This window comes from Vidua macroura, chromosome Z (genome assembly GCF_024509145.1).
Source record: "Vidua macroura isolate BioBank_ID:100142 chromosome Z, ASM2450914v1, whole genome shotgun sequence".
Taxonomy (NCBI): Eukaryota; Metazoa; Chordata; class Aves; order Passeriformes; family Viduidae; genus Vidua; species Vidua macroura.
In genome coordinates, this window is record NC_071611.1 from 80,468,348 (window position 1) to 80,484,969 (window position 16,622).

Sequence of the window (16,622 nt, forward strand, 5' to 3'; positions counted from 1 at the left end):
TGTATCCTCCCGCTCCCGCCCCAGCCCCGCCGCCAGATTCGTCCACGCGAGGTTGGGAGCGGGCCGCGGCTTCTCCATCGCGGCTCTCGCGGCCAATAAAGCGCCCGGCCGCCACGCGGACGGATTTGGACGAATTTCCTGCCTCTTTGTTTCCTTCCAGCGTGTGGCCAGCCCGCCCCGGAGCACGGCAGCAGAAGCGCCCGGGAGTAGTGGCAAAGCACCGACCCCAACGAGAAGCCGAGGCGCCCAAGCCGGGCGCTCGGGAGCCGACCGGGGCCGAGAAAAATAACGCGCAGCCGCTTTGGTCTATTTTATTTATTGGTAGAGGTAGATCCAGTAAATCCCTCTAAGACAGAATTAATGTTCTGTAAGAGCTGGGTATAATGAACCCAGCTTTCCTAAGGACAGAGCTACTGTTGGTGATTGATTTTCATGTCTACACAGTTGCTAAGAGCTGTTGAAGTTTTACTCTTGGGCTGTGCAATTATAAATTCTCCTTTTCTCTCATTTCCAGCATTGCATGAGCTCAGCTTTCTTCATGTCCAAGGTATTTGCAGCCCATCTCCTCTCATCTCCTTCCTATTTCTGTAAATAATAAAATGCATAATAATGTGTAAGACCTCTATTATGTGTGAAATTGGGAAGAAACAAAAATTATTATTGAAGGGGAGATGCTGATAAACAGGCAGTGATTAATAATTATGAAAAAAACAACCCAAACATGAAAAGCAAAAATAAGAAAATAGGGAAGAATGTGGTATATATTGTTCTTTTGACAATATAATAATAGTATAATCTCTGCTTGTCACCTCTCTGAAATCCACATTGCTAAACTTATTTCACAACAGCTAGTTTTTGTTTGCAAGTTATTATAGTTTCCAAATACCTCCAATCTCAGTTTAAGATCATAAAGTCAGCAGTAATAGAGTCTTGAATATTTCTGAAAAACAGACACAAGAATAGTTTAAAAACAACAGTAAGGATGAACGCTACTGTTAAATTCCATTTGTATGAATTTATTTCAATGCTAACTAACCATCCTTTGTATAAGGATATTTTAAGTGCCTTTCAGGCTACTTTTTAATCAGTTTTGCCATTTATTCTGGATTTGACTTCAGCGGGTTTATATTTATTTTTAAATACACACACACACACACACATATATATAGATATATGAGAATGTGCCCTTTTGACTTTGCAGAAAGGACAAAAAGGGTAAGGGTATATATTTTTCCTAATGTTTTTCATGAGCTCTCTAAAAAAGTTGCTTTTATTTTTAGCATTATTAGACAAGACTTTTAGATTAACATATTACACATTCTTTTCCAAGAAGAGATGATTTTTTTTTTAATTTCTGCTTACTAAGTTGTTCTTGTGGTCCATATTACTTTAAATACTTCATGTTATACCTCAATAAGTATGAAAGTAGGGCAGAAATAATGATATTTTTGTGCACTGACAGCTTTTATTTGTTCACACAAGCACGCTGATGGCATGAAAACATGTGGATCTTCAAAATCACTCCATCTTACATATTTTTTTTTTTTCTTTCAGGTGCTCTTTCAGGACTTTGGTCTTAAAAGTCTTGCCCCTGAGACAGGAATTTCAAATCAATACCAAGGCATGTTCTATGGATGTGCTCTCAGCTGCTGGGGGGATCCCCTGGGCAAGTAAAATTGAAGGTGACAAAAAAAAAATGAAATGGAAGACCTGGCATGGTAGGTTGGGTTCATCACAGTGCAAAGTGCATTTGGAATACAAGACAGATCTTTTTTTAATCTCCACTTCGATACTTTCACACCAACAGCTTCAGACAAGGCTTACTCTTTGCTCAAGTGTGTTGTCCTAATATCAAAAGAACAAAGGGACAGAAATATGTTGTGGTTTAAAGCACAGGGAATAGTGTAACGTTTTACTAATCCTTATTATTGCTATTCATTATTATTTACAGAAATTGTAGCTTGCTTCAAGATCTGAGTAGTCACACCTTCTCTCAGAAGTGCTGCAAAAGGCCAGTTTTGGTGTAAAATGTGCCTGAACTTTTCCACAGGGCTGCAAAATTCTACAGGAAGAACAACTAAAGTGAGCAGGCTTCATTAAATACAGAGGCTGACACTGCAGTCAAATGGCTGCATTTAGTGGCAAATTGTGCCTTAATTTTCCTCTTTCTCATGGTTGTTGCAGACATAAAAGAAGATCTTCTTACTTGTTCTAGCAGAGTTTCTATCTGAGAGACTCATTAAGCCTCTTTCTTACCTCTCTCTTAAGAAAAAAATGGATTAGGCTTACCTCTTTCAGAATTTAATATATGCTATTCTTTCTGCCTTTTTTTTTTTTTTTTTTTTTTTCCTTTTTGTATCAGCTGGGATCTTTGTAGCAGGACCTCTCTTGTTTCTCATTCCAGGAGTGTAGAGGACTTTGCCTGAAGACTGCAGCTCTTTAAACTTGTGTAGGTCAAGACCTTTAGGATTAATAAGGGGATTTAAGGTCTATACTCTTACTGTGATTATATCTTCCATTTCATTGCACTACATGAATGAAACATCATGGCAGACAAGCTGTAAACTTGCCTCTATATTTAATATTCTGTGTTTTGTGGAGCTGGTTCTGAGATAAACCTGAACTGTGACCAGAGTTGCCAAGCTGTGAGCAGAAATGTGAGAAGAATTTTCATGTTTTCTAACCGTGAGCAAGAATTCATCATTTTCAAAGCTCTTGATGTGAGCTGTCAAGGGGTGGATGACATCAAATAGAACAGTATTTACATAAAATGTGAAATTTTAGAAATGTGATCTGTGCAAGAAAGCAGGTGCCTGAATCCACAAAAACATCAGGCTCAGTTTCCACGTGCTTGAAATCCATGAAATCAGCAGTAAATGTGCCAGATACTCAGTATATGAATAAAATCCTAAAACATACTGGAAGAAAATCTTCCAATTCTTTATAAAAGTTATATTAAAGTAAATTATTTTCAGATTCATCATCTTCATCCTTTCTTCTTCTTCTTCTTCTTCTTCTTCTTCTTCTTCTTCTTCTTCTCCTTCTTCTTCTTCTTCTTCTTCTTCTTCTTCTTCTTCTTCTTCTTCTTCTTCTTCTTCTTCTTCTTCTTCTTCTTCTTCTTCTTCTTCTATTATCATCATCATAATCATCATCAAAACTGGGTAACACACAGACCATGAATAAAGCTAGAGTTAGATATAAGAAAATATTTAGTTTTCAGTGGCAAAAAAAGGGAACAGAAAATATAAATGAAGAGCATGTTCAATCTTGTTAATGAATAAACTGGAATGAATTCCTGTAAATGTAAGAAAAGTAATTAACCACTCTGTAAAATAATCCCATTAAAATATAGTGTCATCATAGCTCAATGCATCTTTAAAACTGTTTTGTATATACACAGGATCCAATCATCAAAATCAGTCTAATTCCTTCAGTTCCACCTCTTTTAAAAAATAAGTATTTATTACATTTGAAACTTTCTTAAGTGAAAGCACCCTATAAATCAAATATCTGATAAATTTATCATTAAAAACAAAAAAAAAAACCAAAAAAAAAAAAACCAAAAAAAAAAAAAACCCCAAAAAAAAACCAAAACCCCAACCCCCCCCCACAAAAAAAACCAGGAAAGTTAAAATACTTCCTTGTTTTGAAAAGAAAACTGTAGAAAAAAATGTAGAGACTTACACATATTTTGATAATCCTTTGATAATTTCACACTAAACAGTACATGCATGAAAACCTTTGCTTTTTTGCAAGTTTTATTCTGAAGGACTGAACTTCTAAAACCCTTATCTTTCTGTCTGTCCGTTTTGCAATTCTTTTGGGTATTTGGGCACCTAATAACTGAGGATATTATGGTGGGAAAGCCTGCACCACATGTGATCTGCTGGGATTGGTGCTCTCCAGCTCTTGAAAATAAATCCAATAATTGCTCAAATCAGTTTTAAGAAGTCTTGACTGTTCAGTATCCACTCTATTTTGCTCTCACTTTCAGGGACAATAATTGTATCAGTGATTACAGTAGTGCAAAGTACTACAAACCGATGATACATTTAGTAAAAAAAAGTCTGTAAATTCTAATCTGCTATGTTACTCTGAATTTAAAAAAAACCATCCTTTTTACTACTCATAATGACATCTTACAATATTAGCAGTTAAATTTTATGCCAACAGAATGAAATCTATTAATTTCTTCACACAGCATTGCATTCTACTCCAGAAATGTTTTATTACAGTGTTATTCCTTTTCTCTTCACAAGATCTACAACTGTTTGCCATGTAAAATTAAATCTATTATCCAAGAAAATAATTTCTTTAACGATTTTACAGTCTATTACATTTCTTCTTAAAAGATAAGACAGTCTTTGTTTCTTTCCTTGAAACTGAAAATTATTTTGCAGAGGAAATGATTTGTTGTTATTTAATAAAGAAGCTGAAACTTGAATCAGAAACAGAGAAATCTAATTTGGCTTCAGAACTCTAAATTCCAGTTTTGGCAACACTTAACCTGTGAAGGAATGGGTAAAAAAAAAGACACCTAGAATAAGAATTAATTTCTTATTGTGTCTTCATCATAGTAAGTATAATTCCCTACCACAGAGAGTGCTTTTAAGTATTATATACCTGGACTGGGGACTTATCTGTGTTTTGAAGCTCATTTTCATCATGTTTACCTAGTCTAAAATATTTAAATAGTCTCATATTTATGATTATTTTGTTCAGAATTAACAGGAAATACAATGTAGCTTCATCTGGCTCTACAGGTTTGGGCTTTTTTTTTTTTTTTCCCCAGCAATATGATAATTTATAAGCACTGTAATTAATATTTTTGATTTTCATTTTAGTGAAAGTATTCTAGAACCAATATGTACTTTTAAGTCTTTCTGTTTGAAGTACAGCTTGGCAATGGTAATAAAATAAAGACTTGGCCTTTTTTTTGTTTTTTTAAAACCATTGTGATATACCTCTGAAATAAGAGATTGTATTGGGAACTAAGTAAAAATTCACTCTCTTTACCAGGGCACTGAGTTTGCCTTGCTACTTTTGCCTGACATTTGGTTGATTTACCTGGTTGTGTTAGCAAATTGTTTTGCTGAAATTCTTATTAATAATCTGTGTGAGTTTATTGAATATTTATTCCTCTAAGGCATAATAATGAAAGCTGTGATGAAGGCTCTTTTAAGATCGAGATGCTGTGGGGGAGTTTTCAATATTGTGATTACAGGAACTCACTCTAATTGTAACAAGAAATCAATTATTTTCTTTTTATTTTTTTACCCTTTCTGGTAAAGGGTTTTACCATGATTCTGATGTAAGAGATAAAGTTCACCTAAATGAACATATGCAATTTCTTCCCTGTATGTCCCAAATCCCTAGAAGTTGTTGATCTGAAACCTGACATTGAAGTAAACTTAACAGTGCAACACAAACTAAATACACTTTCAGTAATTGAGAAGTTCTTCAAGTGAAACATTTTATTGTGATTCATAGATCTTACAACTACAAGATATCAAAATTAACTCTTGTACAAAACCAGGCCTTTGTATTTTCCTGAACTGAAATAAAGTATTAGCTTTAGAAAGAAAAGACAAATTCAATACGTGTTCAAAAATATTCAGCAACCCAGAACACTCTACAGTTCAGGTGTTCTGTTAAAATGGTAGATTTTGTTGTTAAAATGCATAAATTACCAAATTTATTTCCAATCCATGTTATGTATCTTCAACTTCTTGTCATCTATTGGTTTTTTGTGCTCAGAAGTGCCTCATGGTGTTATGTCTTTCCCAAATATTTTTCTGAAAAAAGATTAAAAATTTACTACCCAGTTGTTTTGAACCTTTTGACATGAAATAAAGCTCATTGGAGGTGATTCATCACTTGAGGTTAAATGTTGAGACCTACCCTAGAAATGCTGAAACCTACCCCAGACAAATTTTTATGTAAATTTTAGGTGATCAGAGAGAGTTTTTAAAAAATATTTTAGGACTTGGGGAAAGTATAAATTTTGACATTTCTAAGTCATTTGTCTTTCACATATAATTATATAATCACAAAAAACTTCATTGCAAATCTTCAATTAATTTCCCAAAATCCTTTCATCAGACACTTGTTTTGATTGGCATTTGCTCTAAAAAGTTCCTTATATTGTTTCTAAATTGTGCAAAATATCAAAACACCAGTTTAAAAATATTGTCCCATCTTTCTCCCTTTGCTGATAACAAGCCATGTGTATCATAAATCAAATAAATTTATTTCTGAATTGTCTATCTAGTTCTCTCTTGCAATTTGAGGTGCACTCTTCGAAGTTATTTTCACCTGCTTGAGAGAAGAGGCAACCATATTCTTGTTTTTAGCACATCTTTACGACAGGATATGGGGAAAAAAAAAATATTAAAAGTAATATTGAGGCCACCTCTACCACACCAGATTTTATTTTTTAATGGCAGCCCAACAGAGTGATTCAGATGGGTATATTCTCTTAGAAAGTCATTATAGGCCTTTTCTCTTTCAGACCTTCTTACATAAAAAGTAAAATAAGCTGAAAACAAGGTGAAAGTACTTGGCACCACCTCAGACTGAGTGGAATAAGATGAAATCTGCTGAGAAACCAGAAAAGAGGTCTGTAAAAATATTCTGTAGTACTGAACAAAACCTGCACTGTCATGACAATCACAGGTCCACAATCTCAGGAAAATATCAGTGTACAATGAATTGGTAAAATAAAGTAATTTATGGCTGGGTTTGAAGCAGCAAATGTGTGCAAGAGAGATCCTTTTTTTTTTTTTTTTGGTCTGGACTTGGGGAAAAAATAAACAATCTCCAAGCACAGACTATGCCTCTTTATTCAGCTCAGACCACAATTTTTATTTAAATTAATTGCTCAGGAGAAGTAAGGAATCAAGGAGGAAAATTATAAAAAAAATTACACTTCAGGACCACTGCCTAGTGACATAGAATATATGTCTCAGAAAAGCAAATGTGGCAAATGTGTTTTTGACCTGTGTCAAAATTCTAGATAATGTACTGTATGATGTTCAGATATTCCCCATAATCAGTAAAGAGATTGATGACATAAGGAAGGTCACAAAAATCTGTGAAAATTCAGTTTTTTTAAAAGTTAGTGTCCTGAACCTTTTTGAGTGAGGTAGGCTGTTCTAAACCAAAATGTTCACTTGCCTTACAATTTGAGAGACAGAGACCCATCAGATAAACATATAAATCGATCAATCAATCTTTCTTATTTTGAAAATAACTATGTGTTATTTTTGTTCAGACAAGGGCTTCCATTTCTCCAATCACATACTGAAAGTAATATTGAAATAATGGCTCTAATGGCAGCAGTTTTTCATAATCTTTACTTTATGAAACTTTGTGTTCTGGTGATTGAAAATACTTTGGTGCTTATTTCTAGGAGTATCACAAAAGAAAAAAACAAAACATAAAATAAACAAAAAACCCTAAATCACCAAAAAAAGACCAAAAAAAACCCAAAAAACACCCACAAAAAACCCCAAACAAAAACAAAAAAACCGCAGAACCAAACAAAAAAAAATAGTTCCTGATAAAATAGGTATTTTTCCTTCCAGGGAACAGCGTTTTTTTTTTAGTTGTTAAACTTCTTACATGAGAGATTAAAAGTGATTTGGCTAAATCATAGGTCTTTTGGTACCTATTGAAATGCTGTTGACCTTGTCTTTGTTTGGATAATTTCTCTGTGTAGCTGTCAGGACATTAGAAGCCATCACTCAAAAGACAACAGTCCATTAGCCAAGAAGATAATTTCCACAGACAGGAGAAGGAAACAATCCTGGAATAATTTAATTTAATGTGGGGGTTTTTGTTTGTTTTGTTGTTTTGTTTTTTTTTTTTTTTTTTCCATAAATAGGACAAGAAAGACCCCAAAAACTGTGTAGTGAAGGTTGTTGCATCCCATCACATCATAAACCACAGAAGTTTAACGAACTTTTTGCCATTTTTGTTTTAGAGTTGGCTTTATCTTTTTTTCTAGGAAGTGTTTGATAATTTCCTGCAAAGAATGGGCACACTGTTAATTATTTTTAAACTTTCATATAAATTAATACAGATTCTTTACCTGTTCCCTTTTAAGTACCACCTGGACTGTATCTGATTAAATTGTCAGGCATATAATTCTTACAGTCTGCCCTAATTATACATCTAAATTTACATCAAATCTTTATGAGCATTACTCTATTATGCTGCTACCATATTGATAGAGTTATTACAGCTTAACCTTGGCCTACATTACAAGCTGAATATTTTATTCCAATAAATAACTCAAATGATTCTGCCACTTCCATACCACTATTTTTGTAAGCTCATTATTAATTATGAGTAACAGCTTACATATTATAGCTGTAACTGGTCCTTATTATATTGCTGTCAAATAAGCATTTTTTAACAGGTAGCTTTCTTAAAATCTAGTTTATTGAATTCTTAAGTTTTCCTTCTGAAAACTAAAGGCAAATCTTTAGAAATAAAATTAAGGGTGCTGTATCCATAAACGGAAGTGGCTTCTGCCTAAAACTACTTGTATTAAAGGTAGAAGTAAATAAGCACAGCCTTTTACAAGTTCCTTGTCACAGATGAGCAGGAGAAAATTTTATGGTATTTTGCCTTGCTTTTTGAAGAAATACAATGAAAATATATTGTCACACTAAGCCTTTGAGTCTTAGTGTTAACACAGGAAAAGTTTCCTTGTTAGAGGGAAAAATATTTATCCCTGTTGTACTCTTAAAGCATTTCCTTTATGAAGAAAGGAAAGAAGCAAAAAACAAAGAAACAAATAAACAAACCCCCCATCTGAAATACATGGATTTGTTAAGTGCTCAGGAGTGTCTGAACTACACTGGATAACTTCAGCAAAGTTAACTGAAACCTTTTGTAAGCAGTTATTTGAAATAAATACTGGTTCAGCACGAGCTCCACTTTTAGCTCTCAATAAAGAAGAAATCTAATCCCACGAGATTTCCTGTAACTTAGGCAATGGTGATTCATTGGTTTTTTCATTAAAAAAACTGGAGAGAACGGACCTTGCTTTCTTTTCTTCTACAGCACTGGTACCAATTTCCATCCTTAATTTTATTAACTTTTTGTAGCTGAGAGGTTTTTTGTTCATTCAGGATAATATAACCTCCATTTTGATTTCCCCAGTATTTATATTGATGCTATTCCTGCACAGTAAATATTACATTGTTTTTATCTAAGTTCACAAAGATTAGATCTACAGCACTGTGTCTAGGAAAAAAAAAAAAAATCACATTAGTCTAGTATCATTTAGCTTTGGAAAACTCCTGTCTTATAAAGTGGAATTTCATACCTGATGCAGCATGAAATGAATTTTAATAGTTCCCCTAGTGACATTAGTCAAAAGTAATTGTTGAGGTAGAAGAAAATTTTAGTTGAGTGAAAATCTGCATGAACTGTAACATAATTAATTTTTTATTTTTTTATTATCTATGAACTGATCATTAAAAAATGGGGAAAAAAAATCACTGGGTGTGTCCTGTTTGGGGTACAAGCTTCCTCCGCTTAAATCCTGGGCCAGTTTGGGGTTAATTCAGTTAATTTGAAGTGTATTCTAGTAGAGTCAATTTCTTAATTTCTCCATCTCTGTTTCCTAGCAGCTGTTTGACCACGTCCAGTTGTTGACTGCTGTTGAAACTGCACAATGGAGTCCCAGAAGTGACATAAAGTTTGTTAACCCATGTAGGATTTTTGGAATGTTGCTGTCTGTGGTCCATAAAGTGCTAAAATGAAACAACTTAAATAGTAGTAAGCAGCCTCCTAGCCACTTTTAGACATTTTTATATTTCCAGGAGCTTTGGTTTTTTGTTTTTTTTTTTTTTTTTTTTTAAATCTAACATTCTAAACTGCAAATGTTCAATAATGGCGTAGAGAGGAACTAAGTGGCTGTAAAAAACTTTCCCTCTGTACCTCAGATTACACATATTTGGTACCAGCCTGGGCAAATTTGTCCGTTCTTTACCTTAGCAGTTCAAAAATTACACAAAGATGAAAACTGCATTACTTAGGATAGACATTTAAAATATATATTCCACCACAAGAAATGCAATTAAAAAAAAAAAAAGGGAAAAAAAAAAAGAAAAAAAAAAGGGGAAAAAAGAAAAAAAAATATTAGCTCTATCAGTTGAAACACAAACACAAGAGAGAATGTGATTTTTGCTAGGCTACAATGGAGTATGAGGAAACAAAGCATGAAGGAACAAAACCATGACAAAATCCAGCTTGGATGAAAAGGAAAGGGAGTGGTGTTGGATCCTCTACTGTGCAGTTTCTAGATATGCCTGATGTCACAATACCTTCCCACCACAAAGAGAGCTTCTTGAAGCAGAACATGCAGCAGAGAAAATGCATCCTAATTGTTTCCAGATTCATCATCTTTGGGGAACAGCTGTGGATTCACATCTCTTTGTGGAGTGTATAAAAGACCATTCACTGATTTTGTTTCACCCTGTTTCACTGTAGGGAATCTGTGTGAGTGCAGTATAACAGACAGAATAATGAAACCACAGAAATTAGGGATTCCTATGTCACAGATTCATGGGGTGCAAATTTCCTTTAGTTTTTTTCCTAAGGGAATTTTCCTTAAGATTTACATAAATTCCACATGTTGAGGTTTTGCCTCGCTTCATAAGCTGAGAATGCTCTGCAGTGTAACAGAATGCTCAGTTAATCACCTTTTCAAATGCAGGCAGGGTGTTTTTCATTATGCATTTTGGCCTAAATGTACAAACATATAGGACTGGTTTTATAGGGACTTGTCTGTGTTTGAGGAACACTTCAGATTCCTCTCATGATTTCTGAATTGTAGCTTTTGTTGTTTAAACACAAACAAACCAGAACAATAAAACAAGTTACTAATATCAAAAACATAATTTGCCTCCAAATTCTTTCATTAAAATAAATAAGTAGTGTTTAAAGGAGACATAATTATTGCAGGAAAATATTTCTTTTTAGCCTTGACAGAAGACACTTTTCATGCAAAAGGAAACTTGACTATCAATCAGAATCTGGATGACTGAGAATTTCTTTTGATTAGACCCAGTATATGTTCTTAAATGCATGTATGAATTTAGCTGAAGACTTTTTTTGAACTTGGCTAAACAAATAGCATTGGACTTATTATAATGAGATTTAGGCAAAGTATTAATGCTTTCTCCCTTTAAATTTGAATATCTGATTGTCTTTTCCTATTTCCAGGTAATTCTCAATCTCTCACCTTTTGTTTGTCCTGTACTCGCCATTCAATTTTTTTCTTTAATAATAATTGTGAGGAAAAACATTCTGTTGTTCTGTGAAAGTTCTAAAAGCATACTTGACAAACATTTTGCCTGATGGACTGTGATAAATTAGACTTACATTTTGTTCACCATTATTTGGTATCCTTACTGGACGTAATGAAAAGAATTTTTAAAACATTTTCAAAGGTTTTCCTGTGGCTTCTCCCATCCATCTTTATCCCACCATTAGGATGCAACGTTATTCAAATAACATTAATATGCTGAAATAACTTTTAAAAAAGTTTGAAAAAGACACAACATGTAAAAAAATTATTTTATTTTATAGTGCCTCTGACTTCTCCTTCTGTGCTTTTCAGCCACATCCAGAACATAACATCTCTGTAGCATTAATTCTTTTTGATCTCAGAGGCAGTTTCAGAAAATCATAGAAGCATTTATGTTGGAAAAGACCTCTGCAATCACCAAGCTCAATGCTTGACTTATCAGCCCATGTCAACTAAACCACGGCACTGTATTTTCCAGTAATTTTTTGAATTTGACTTGGACTTTCCAGAGTAATTTCTTCTGATTCCATAAGCTTCTCTGGTCCTATCATCTTCCTTTCTTTCTCCCTCTTTTGTAATGGAATGCTTGCTAACCACATTTAACCCTCTGAATGTCCTACTGCATGTGTACCTGGTTGTTTTTACATAAGAGGGAGGAAAATAAAGGTGTAGACTTGCCTCTAGCTGGCTGTACTTTTCTCTGGATGCTTATGAATTCTTAATTAAATTGGGAAACAGATCAAAAGCACGAGTTGTTTACAACTCTGCATCTACATTCTAAAAATTAGGAGTCTCCTGCAAAATTAGCGAAATTTAATAAGAACAGGACATAAATTGTGCAAAGGTCACAAATATTTTTAAGATGGGTTCTGCAGTTTTACTGGTTCCAGCTGTACTTTTAGGGTTGTGCTTGGTTTTTCTTCTGTCTTTTGCATGGTTACTTGTTTTGATACAGCAAATAGCCAGTGAACTTGCATAATTACTTGTATATACGTTCTCAATGAAAATTTAAAGCAGAAATATTTGTTTAATGCATTTAAATATCAAATCTTAAAAAAAAAGGGAAAAAAAAAAAAGCCACAAGAACCCACATACATTCAAAGAACCTTAAAGCTCCTTGCTTTAAATAGAAATTGAACTTTGGATACTGTAGACCATAATCAAAAGCATCCATCTGCAAGACCAACTTGAACATTTTAGTTATAATTTACAGGTCATTGGCTCCTTCATTACAGGCAGTCCTTGGCAAAAGCAGTTTCTGATACAAAGGCACCTACCAAGTAACCAAGATGCAGCAGTTCCCCTCTGACTGCAAGGCTGGAATATGCACTTAATAAACATTTACATTCCAGCTTGATCTTGCTAAAGGAAAATCAGCCTCTGCTGGGAAAAGGAAGTGAAGGAAGGGACACATAAAACCAGGCAATGGCCTCAGTGCATTTCAAAGAACCGTATTTTTGCAACATTAAGCTTTAGTGTCACTGGAGACCCATAGTGTTTTTATGAGCAGAATACTTTTTTGGAACACCAAATGTATGGAATGGGGAAATTTTCTCGGCACCTGATTTCTGAGAGAGTAAGATAAGCAATGTACTTCATGCTCAGTAATTACTTGCATTGATGTCATTCTTTTTACAGTTTCACTGAAAATTCTGAGTATTTTTAGCCTTTTTTTTTTCTTTTTTTCACCTAGCAAAGTCTGCAACTTAAGGCAGCATAAAAGTAAAAGCAAATTACTGCGCATTGGAGAGACAATATTTTATGCAGCTTGAAAACAACTTCACCTGCATATGCTCTGTTCCACAGCTTCAGGAGGTAACAGATGTGAAAGGCAAGCAAAGCCACAGTCCTGGTGAGGATGCTCTGTGAAAGGAAGGCAATGCTACATCATCAAAAAAAAAAAAAAAAAACAAACAAACCTGTATTATTCAGCACATTCCAGAGGTCACAGTACTTATGCTTCCACCATAGGGATTAAATTTTAGACAGCAGCAAGAGTTTAAGTAATTTTTAACTCTCATTCTTCATTCTCTATCAAATTCCTTGTTTTTGCATGTGTGTGTGAAGACACTGTAAAAAATTTGGTTTCATTTTCCTATTTTTTTTTTTAACTAGATCACCCTGGGTCAGGCATATCAGATACTCTATCACATCAACTTTACAAACAAGAAGAAAAGTTTTGTGACTCACACAGATCTGCCCACAATATTACATGTTTTTAGAGTGTCAGACATGATCACAGGATTGGACATAAATGATAAATGAGATTTTTAGTCTCCTTTACTTCAGGACTCTTAAATTATGAATGAAATATTAGTGTACACAAATGTCTGCTAATACAATTTTTTATCTCAATTTTTGTTTCATAGACAGAAATCACTATTTTACCTTACATTTATAAAGAAACCTCAGAATGTGATTATTATGCAGTACTGGATAGAATTTTTTTTTTTTTTTTAAGATGTTAGATTGTTTTCTAAAATTTACAAGTTCCATTGAAATTAAAATAGGAACCAAACTGTGGGCAAGTTCTTCACAAACTAAGAATTAAAGCATTCAGCTCCAAAAATATTCTTGTATTCCAGATTTTTTTCACATTCTTTATCCCATGCTGAGTAATACAGATCTCAAAAGTGCATTCAAAATACTCAACTTTATCTTCACAGCCAGAATTCATCTGAGACAGATTCAGATTTTAAGTAAAGCCATAAACTGAAAAAAAGATATTTTAAACCCGAATATCTGTTTGTGACACTTACATTGCAGTATATAAAAATAGCAAACCTGTGACAAAGATCTTAAATATTGTTAAGTTTGGTTCTGGAATTCACTACTCTAGGGTTAAAAACATTCAACTCATTTTGTGCCTCAGCATATTCACCTCATTTTTATAGATCGGTACCTGTGTTGAATTTGCACTTTAAATTAAAATATTTACAAGTTTTTATGACTTTTTTGTATCTGTAAACATTGCATCTGTCTCCAGTCAGCCTTTGGATGCTTCTGAAGTGCAATTTTTCTTTCTTTTTTTTCTTTTTTCTTTTTTTTTTTTTTTTTTTTTTGTAACATCCATAAATATACTTTTGGACAGTGTTTTAAATAAATAGTTTCTTGTGAAGTCTGGCTTCAAGAGGTGAAGGAGGTGACCACCCAAGGTTTGCCCCTCTGCAGATCACCTTGTTTTCTGACAGCACCCTGCAAAATCTGCTTGCATGGCCAATTACCCAAACTTTCCTTTTTTTCCTCACCTCAAGGCACGCAGCAAATACTGTCAGCATTGTATTGTAAATCACTCACAACACAGAATTAATTCTGTCAGGCTGTTTGCATCAGGCCAGGCCTAGGTCAAGTGTTATTCAATGCAGACAAGTGGTAGATGATGTGGACTAGCTGAGGGCAAATTTTTCAGACAATCAAGACCCCCTTGCACCTTCAGGTTTTTCAGACAGTCAGGAACACTTTGCAGCTTCAGAATTTCAGTCAAGACCACTTTTTCTCTTCAGACCTGACCCTCTGCTCCAGCCAGTGTGGCTATGGGGCAGTGGACTCCCTGAGTGTAAAAGCTGGGGCCTCTGAGCGCCCATCCCTACGCCGCTGGTCAGGGTTGTGAATGTCTCCAGCTGAATGGGTTTCCTTTTTTTTTGAAAAACCAACTAAAAATCTGCCATGAAGCATGAGAATTTCAAATTTCAAATATTACAGCTGTTATTGCAGGAAGAAACGGGATGGAGAATGCTGGGTTCGGTGAGGGCGAGGCGAAGCAGGGCCTGGTGGCAGGCTGACCTGCCTGCTCCAGCAGGGAGGCCAGAAATTTTGTCCTATGTAGGAAAACTCCAGCTTCTCCCATCTGCTTCAGCTGATCTAATTCTTGGTGTGAGCTGAAATGAGGGAATAAGGCTTTTTGGAAGGTGAGACTTATACCTGGTGAAATAAGGGATCACTGGAGCACTGACAGTGTCTCTTCCTGAAAGGTGGCTGTAGCCAGGTGGGGTCGGTCTCTTTCTCCAGGCAGCACTGACAGAACCAGAGGTCACAGTCTCAAGCTGCTCCAAGGGAAATATAGGTTGGATATTAGGGAAAAGTTTTTTACAGAAAGGGTGATAAAGTTCTGGAATGGTCTGCCCGGGGAGGTGGTGCAGTCGCCATCCCTGGATGTGTTTTAAAAAAGCCTGGATGTGGCACTGGGTGCCATGGTTGAGTTGAGGTGTTGGGGCATGGGCTGGACTCGATGGTCTTGAAGGTCTCTTCCAACCTGGTCATTCTGTGAATTCTTTTCTTTGCCTGGTTTTAAGAAGTCACTCCTATGTATGCATAGGAAGGGCAACACGTTTCTGACACAATCATGGCAGGCTTTAATTTTCTTCTATGAGTTCAGGAATTCCTGTACATTCCTGTGCTGCTTTGACCTTTCTTTAAGGACAAACAACTAGACAACCAAAAGAAAGCAACAACACAAAAATACCCCAAACCCAAAAACAAACAAACAAACTAAACCACACAAACAGACAAAACCAACCAACCAACCAAAGAACCCCAAGCCATCAAACCAAGAGATAAAACTGAAACCAACAAAAAAACCCAAACTAAACCTAAACTAAACAAAGAAGCAAAGATTTCTTGGCAAAGATGACATTTTCTGGGATGATCTTCAGCTGACTGAGGAGCAAAGCTGAACTGATCATAAAAATTTCACAAGTCTTTGGGCTACAGAGAATACTTTAAAAATTCCAACAAGAAACCATGGGAAAGGCAAAAGGATCATGCAGCACGAGGAGGACACAGCCCTGCTGAATTTCAAAGGGTGAGAGCACTTTTCAACTGAGCTGTTATCTATAATCCTTTCTCTACATATTTGGTATGCAACTGGAAAAAAAAAAAAAAAGCAATTGACAGAATTAACTGGATTTACCTATAAAACTTGGTCTCTAATTAAACACATTGAGTTATTATTATCACAGTTTTCTTTGTCAATCTTTCCTGATTTGTGTTGGTTTTGGGGTTTTTCCCTAATTATTTTTCACTTTCATTTTAACAGTTTGCAGTTTAAAACACCATAATGAACAAAATAAACCTTCCAAAAAGTAAAGCTTTAAAAACACTTTAAGTTTTGATCTATCAGATTATGAGAGTTTTACTTCAAGGTTTTTGTTTAATATGTTGTTACTGATGAAGAACTGGAGAATATAAAAAAATCTAAGTATAGAACTGACAACCGTTTTCATAGATGGAATGGTTCTGTTTAGAGATAACCAGAAGTCATAGATCAAATATCATTTGCTACATTATGTGATTAAGA

At 34.8% G+C, this 16,622-nt stretch overlaps 1 long non-coding RNA gene across 2 annotated transcripts; it reads right to left on the bottom strand.

Annotated features, from left to right (window-relative positions):
- Positions 1–347: 347 nt before the first annotated feature.
- Positions 348–15,390, bottom strand: LOC128822201 (uncharacterized). 2 transcript variants are annotated; one of them, XR_008441395.1, is made up of 5 exons: positions 15,248–15,390; positions 13,111–13,189; positions 1,711–1,845; positions 887–940; positions 348–585 (listed from the first exon to the last, which is right to left on the bottom strand). It is a non-coding gene; the product is annotated as an uncharacterized LOC128822201 (long non-coding RNA). The 2 variants fall into 2 exon arrangements; XR_008441394.1 differs by lacking the exon at positions 15,248–15,390 and adding an exon at positions 14,575–14,969.
- Positions 15,391–16,622: the final 1,232 nt, after the last annotated feature.